Here is a 7,769-nt window from a genome sequence, read left to right as displayed (position 1 = left end):
TAATCCCATCTTATAGTGACCATCTACATATGAAAGGGATGATTCCATAATGTCCAACGCTCTTTTATCTTCAATGGACATTGACTCTTTATCGCAAATTTAACATCGTTGAAGTCAGACGTCCACATACGCTCGAGCTGTTGTTGCAGTATTATGTCATTGAATGACCAAAGTTTATATTTGCTCTGTTATGTTTTGTTCTGTTCTGTTCTACAAAAGGACGAGGACTGGCCCACGAACTGCCCACCCAAGTCGTGTCCTTATAGCATATGGCTGATGACTGCTTCCAGAACGCACTTCAAACTGTGGAATATGTGCTTCGGGAAATCTGTACCAATTAAAATCCGGACTTCATTAGCCTTTACTTTGGGAATTTGTAAATCGGACAAGTATGGAACGCCAATAATGTCATCACTTGTCACTGCAGAGCGGGTAGAGATAGGTAACTGTTTAACCGTCCAAACATTGTTAAGGTGAATTTCACCATTTCCAGAAACTGGGCAACGCTGAGATCAACTTCCTGTCCACAAGTTGTACTTCCGGTCAAGCTAATGGTCGATATCTGGAAGTGACAGGCCGGCTGGTCAGATGCAACTGCTGTATAAGACTTTCATCACAAAGCGTTTGTCTGCTCCATCGGCTCGAGCAGAGCATAAGTTTGGCAAGAGTAACCGTTCCCACCCTTTACAGTTATAGGTATGATCCCTAGACAGGTTTTTTAGCAAATGAGCCATTAACTGCCGCACAATTAACAGAAGTTGGGTTATTGAATTATCGGAACGCTTTGGGGACCAATTGTGTAAAAGAAAATGGTGTTTAGTGGTACAATCAGACACAGTGCATAATTTATCCCGCCTACATTTGCGTGACATATGATTGGGTTTGAGGCAATTGAAACACAATTTAGATTTTATGACAAACCTGTTCCTATCTTCTAAAGACCAATTTTCTAAATTTATCACATAAAGATAAATTCGAACATGTACCTGAACAACAAAAACATTTTGTACTGTATTTTTTGACGTTTGGTTTTCTGTGTATGTAGACAGAGTAGTTATTTTACCTTTTGTGGTATTTCCTGACGCAGTCGCTTTATTTTCTCGGACATTTTCTTTTACAACATCAATGCCGTAAACTGAACTAGCAACACGTGACCTTTCATCAATAAATTTGGTCAATTCAAAGAAATTAGGTTCTCTCCCTGACTCAAAAATAGAGTGGGCTACCTCTGCCCATCTTGATCTCAAATGCATAGGGAGACGTCTTACAATGCGCCTTAAATTCTCAGAGTTATCTACGTCAGAAACAAACCCTAGTTGTGAAAGTGTCATTTGACATTTTTTGCATATCTAAAGCTAATTGAGACAATCCTTTAACATCAGATGCATTAATATTAGGGCCAAGCAACAATTTATCAATATGACTTCTCGCAACAACATGTGGCCTACCATAACGAGATTGCAAAATTGATTTAGCTCGGTTATACCCTACATTTGAATCCAATAACACACAATCTTCTATGCAAGATTTTGCCTCACCAGTGCAATATTGTATTAGATAACTTAATCTTAACCTATTGTCACTTACTTTGCACTCAATGTTTGGTCTCAAAATTTTTAATGAACTTACATAATAATCAAGCGCAGAACCGTTGAATGTCAGTAACTCTGGTTTTGGTAAATTAAATCCTTCTTGAATGATTGATGCAAGTCGTTCCACTTGTAAACCGGAAGCGCTATTTCCGCCATCTTGCTGCGTTACATCTTCGAACTTACGTGCGTCTGCAGCCTCGTGATCTTTACCGGGACAAGCACGAGAATAACGTGCCGTATTGCTATCGGCTACATTATCATTTCGATAAGTATGTCCAAAATCCATAGTTTTCTGCACAATATGCCCATCTTCTAATATGTCGTCTGCTTCTATCACCGTGCTTTCGTCTGCCCACATTGACTCCTCTAGCCTCGCTTCCATCACAGCACTTTCTTGATCCAGTAGTTGCGATTTATCTTTGAGCTCCTTCTGTATTGCCTCTAATCGCAGTTTCTCCTTCTCGAAAGCTTGTTTTTCTTTAAGAGTCTTAAGTTTTTGTTCAGCTATCAGACGCTTAACTTTTGCGTTCCTTAGCCGAGTTGTTGATGAAACTGCACTACTGGGTATTGATGCTACGGGATTCCATTCGGCATATCTTTCCTTGAATTCTATAAAGTTCGCTCGGCAACTTTCAAAGTTCTTTTTTAGTGTTTCTATAGTTTTAGGATCGTCGCAAAAGTCTAAACATTCAAAGTGTATTGTTTTAAATTTTTCGTATCTTTCGCACAGTCGATTAAACAATTCTTTTACTTTTTGCTCATTTTCAGTGGTTAACATCAACTCTTCAAGTTCTCTATAAATCTTGGTTAACTGTGCCAAATGCGCTGTCCGCGATTTCCGTGCAGTATCGTAATTCATTATTTTCTTTTAGCGATATATAGTCGACAATGTTGAGAATTGTTCAGGATTCAGAAAACCAAGTAAGAAATGCGCTGCAATCTTGTAATTTCGTTTATTTTACATCTACAAAGTTCATACAATTGTAGCTATGCGTAGCGTAGCGATTCTCAACAATGGTGTCCTGTCAATTTAATTAATTTCTTCAATCCTGAATATTTACTGTAATAATAATATTTTACATCAAATATCGCTACCGTTAATGTCTTCAAAAGTAAACTTGTTTGTAATCTTTTTATGTAACTTCCGGAAAACTCTGCCGTCCATGACGTCGCTAAAAAGGCGGCGACGTTAACGTGACGCGAGAGCTTTTAGCGCCAAAAAGTGAACAAATTAAAATTTTAAGAATGTTAATAATTCTTACAGTCAGAGTAGTGATCTATCTATCTACCTATTATTATAATTATAACTATTATTATCATGATTACTATTATTATCATTATTATTATTATTATTATTATATTATTATTATTATTATTATTATTATTATATTATTATTATTATTATTATTATTATTATTATTATTATTATTATTATTACATTATTAAAGTGATGAATAATTTTTTCATTGTCAAGTTGAGCAGAATCTACTATAAATTTCAAACGATTGGGCATAATGTTACTTAAATCATTATGCAAAAGTAAATGGTCAATGTATGAATTTATCGATTATTAGGAGAAAAAAGTAAAGATGTACATGTTAATTAAAATTCGGAAGAATTTTATTAATTATATGAGTTTAACTGATTAATACCCTAATATTAGACATGTTTGATATAGGCACACATGTGAAATCTGCCTTGTGCCCGGCTCTTAATATCTTTATTAACATTAATTATTCAAAATGGCAATAATGTTAGTTATTTTATTATCAATCAACGGTTTTTTTAGATTAGTAATAAAAATTGTGGGGTTATGTCCATTCTATAAAATCAAAGACGTGGGGTTTTGTCCACTCTATAAAATATTGAGGTGTGAGGGTTTGACGTGTGGGGTTTTTGTCCGTCTTCCGGTACTGCTATGTGTTATTTCTTCCCGTGACAAATTTTTCAGAGTCTTTCTTATTTCGGTCTCAAAAATGACTTCTTTTTTATAAAACAATTATACAAATTCTTCAAAAAAAAGTTTTAAAAAAGATAAACACTAGGCAAATTGAAAGAGTTTATTTTTTCTTAACTTATCACATGTTTGTTTAAAATACTGAAGATTGAAGATTTTTTTGAAACAAAATCTTACTTTATCTCATAAGGTCACAATGATCAAGTACAGATAGTTCATTTTGAAGATAAGACACGCGCTAACTGTTGAAATACACTTAACTTGTCGTGAGCTTACACTTTATTTTTAAATACCAAATAGTGACAAATCAACAAAATAATACTCATGCTAAATTTTGTATTTTCTAATGATTAAAAAAAGTTATTATTAGGAAATGAACAGTCTTAACTACAAAAGTACGTTAAAGCAACGTGTAATTTAAGTAAAATTTGGAACGCAAACACGAATGACGAAAAGGTTATCAATAAGATTGCTAAATAAAAAAATGGGAATTTGTGTATTGTTCGGTGCCCTACTGGGGTCCTGTGTGTTGGATTTTGTCGGGTGCTGCGTTCTGAGAACATCGCTCTATCTAGTTAATCTTTGTGCTAATATTTTGTAAGGAATTTTATGTCCTATTGTGCGCTGATCAGATCGTATCATCGGAAAAAAATCTATCAAAATCATTGAAGTCTCCAATAGATTATATTCACTAAATTAGGTCAAACGATACAACAAATCCATTTCTAGCCCATATGAAGTGGTCTTAATTTTACATCGCTTATAACATTCATATAAAAATGGCTTATTTTTGTTGTTGTTGTAGTTGTTGTTGTTGATGATGATGGTGAATCTGAGAGAAAATACATTAAGACAACCACAATAAGTAATTATAACAGATAATAGCAAGTACAAGTTTCATGTTTATTTAGCAAAAGCATTTGCCATTGGTCATTTACAATGTGTCATTATGGCAAAGACATTACTTATCAAATTTCAGTTAATTAAACATGCAAAAGGTTTTTGACTGTTATATTTAATAAGTATTTGCATACTATAATGATAAGCTAACATTTAGAAATGTTGTCCCCAAGCAATACTTAATATTAAAACAAGTCACTGTTAAAGTTTTTTTATTTAACGTATGTGTCATGAAACAGTTTAAACAAGAAGAGATAAAATGATCAATGGTACATATGAAATTATTTATAAAAGTAACAATGAGATCGTACATAAAGAGGTTGTACATATAACACAGTTCAAACTGTAAGGAAATATTTTTTGTGTGAACTTCATGTAGAAGATATAAAGTTTTAAACACTTTTAACATTGTCAATGTAAAACTTATCAATTAAGAAAGTATTTAATATATTGTGAACACAATTTAGCGTTAACGTCGTGACATGTATGTAATAAGGGTCTTTAAAAATTTATTGAAAAGACCCTGATGTAATGTACGTGGTTGTTTTGCACTCATTTTAGTGGACGTTTGAAATGACGATTATTCACAGCACATTACATATAATCAAACAAAGCAAATACTGTTTATTTCAAAGTTCATAAAATATTTGCATGCTTCGGCTATAAACGTTTTTGTTGAACTTTGAACTAAGCACCTTGAACTAAGTATCGGCGCTAACTATTATTCTGGGAAAGAAATATATCACAAGAAAGCAACGAAATGGAAACTAATTAGCTTAAAATCACAGAGTCGATTTTATAGGGGCCAATGGAAAGTGCTATATGTCTCTTACCCATTAGCACCGTTTTAAGCACAATTCATTCCTATGTACATAAAGTATTGAAAACAATGATCCCGAAAATCTAAGAACTATAAAGCTTGCAATCATTTTTACTAATGTTTTTTACTAATGGACCCGTTTCTTGTTGATAAAATGTTGATGCGTTGGTTGTTGTTTCGTCGGACGTTGTTTTTCCTCGTTGTCTTTATTGCTGGTTTTCTCTTTAGACACATTTTGATCATGTCGAATGAGTCTTTTATCTCGGCTTGAACTCCTACAATATATTTTATTTCGTATTATGTTATGTATCACCACTGAAATATGTTCCTATGTTCTTTTTGTTAAGTCCTCATAGTGAATCTTTTTTTTAAATGTTTGGAGAGGCCAATCCTCTGTGGAGAAGGGTTGAATGCAATACATGTATATAAACCAGTCACCTAAGTAGTTTAACTATTAATGTATATGATTGTGCGTATGTGGAATAAGTTGCTTAGGAATTAATGGCTTTCAGCAAAAACATTTGTAATTGACCATTTACAGTATATCATTATGGCAAGGCAAAGACAATATTAATTTTATTTAGTTAACGAAACAGTTCAGCAGAAAAACATATATTACCATTTTTATCTTTTTAGTATACTCCAAACTTGTACAATAATGAATATGTACCAGATTTAAGGCTGGTATTTCCCTACTAATCAAATCAAGGCATACATACAGTCATGCATTATGGTTATTATACATCTACCAATACTATCTACCATCGCATTCAAAAATGATCGACAACTTGGCAAGTGAACAATTGAAAAAGTTTATCACAGTGACTTCCCTTACGCGGGTGAATTACTTATTTATCTCGTGACAATTAATTTGAAGCAATCGCTACGAAAAGTATGTGTTTAATAAAACTATTACCATCTGTATTTTAGAATTCCAATCCATGTTACAATGCTACACAGCATAAGTATCGAACCAAGCACGGCTCCGATGATGATATGCATTTTTGTAGAGTCTTTATCTGCTTTCAGAAAGAAAAATAAAGCAGTAACAAATAGATATTTGTATCATAAAGTATTAGTAAACCTACCTTCAGATACACTGGTACATATAACATTGACATTAAATCATGGCATTTATACTTCAACTTCATGTCTTGAGTTAAAACATCCGTGGCTGTATGGTAAATGTTGCTTACTTCTAACAACTTGCCAGTCACCGCTGAAGGTTCGAATCCCTTCAGGAACTTTGAATTCTTTCATATAAGGAAGCTATCCAGCTAGCCTACGGAACGTCGGTCGTTCTTCTCAGGTAGCCGCACGTGTTAGAAATAATCCAGGGAGGGGCATTTCACGTCTTCCTCGGAAAGTCGCCATATGAACATAACAGCGTGATATCAAACACATCAACACAAAGAAAACATAAAGTGATTAGAACCGGCATTTGTTTCTTTCCTGCTGTTTTATCTTGAAGCTCTAAAAGTTCGACATAAGCTAATTTATTGATAATTTTAACATGTAAATGTTTCAATAAATACATGTTAACAAATATTTTTATAGTAATACGACTGTGATTTCAATGATTAACTGATTAATACCCTAATATTAGACATGTTTGATATAGGCACACATGTGAAATCTGCCTTGTGCCCGGCTCTTAATATCTTAATTAACATTAATTATTCAAAATGGCAATAATGTTAGTTATTTTATTATCAATCAACGGGTTTTTTAGATTAGTAATAAAAATTGTGGGCTTATGTCCACTCTATAAAATCAAAGACGTGGGGTTTTGTCCACTCTATAAAATTTTGAGGTGTGAGGGTTTGACGTGTGGGGTTTTGTCCGTCTTCCGGTACTGCTATGTGTTATTTCTTCCCGTGACAAATTTTTCCGTCTTTCTTATTTCTTTCTTATTTCGGTCTCAAAAATGACAAATTCTTCAAAAAAAGTTTCAAAAAAGATAAACACGCGTCAAATTGAAAAAGGTTATTTTTTCTTAACTTATCACATGTTTGTTTAAAATACTGAAGATTGAAGATTCTTTTGAAACAAAATCTTACTTTATCTCATAAGGTCACAATGATCAAGTACAGATAGTTCATTTTGAAGATAAGACACGCGCTAACTGTTGAAATACACTTAACTTGTCGTGAGCTAACACTTTATTTTTAAATACCAAATAGTGACAAATCAACAAAATAAGACTCATGCTAAATTTTGTATTTTCTAATGATTAAAAAAAGTTATTATAAGGAAATGAACAGTCTTAACTACAAAAGTACGTTAAAGCAACGCGTAATTTAAGTAAAATTTGGAACGCAAACACGAATGACGTAAAGATAACCAATAAGATTGCTTAATAAAAAATGGGTATTTGCCCTACTGGGGTCCTGTGTGTTGGATTTTGTCGGGTGCTGCATTCTGAGAACATTGTTTTGTCTAGTTAATCTTTGTGCTCATATTTTGTAAGGTCTTTTATACCCTATTGTGCGCTGATGAG

The sequence above is a fragment of the Ruditapes philippinarum genome, unplaced genomic scaffold, assembly GCF_026571515.1.
Source record: "Ruditapes philippinarum isolate M1 unplaced genomic scaffold, ASM2657151v2 ctg3656_1_1_1_1, whole genome shotgun sequence".
NCBI classification, from domain to species: domain Eukaryota; kingdom Metazoa; phylum Mollusca; class Bivalvia; order Venerida; family Veneridae; genus Ruditapes; species Ruditapes philippinarum.
Note: the sequence above shows the minus strand (reverse complement) of the source record.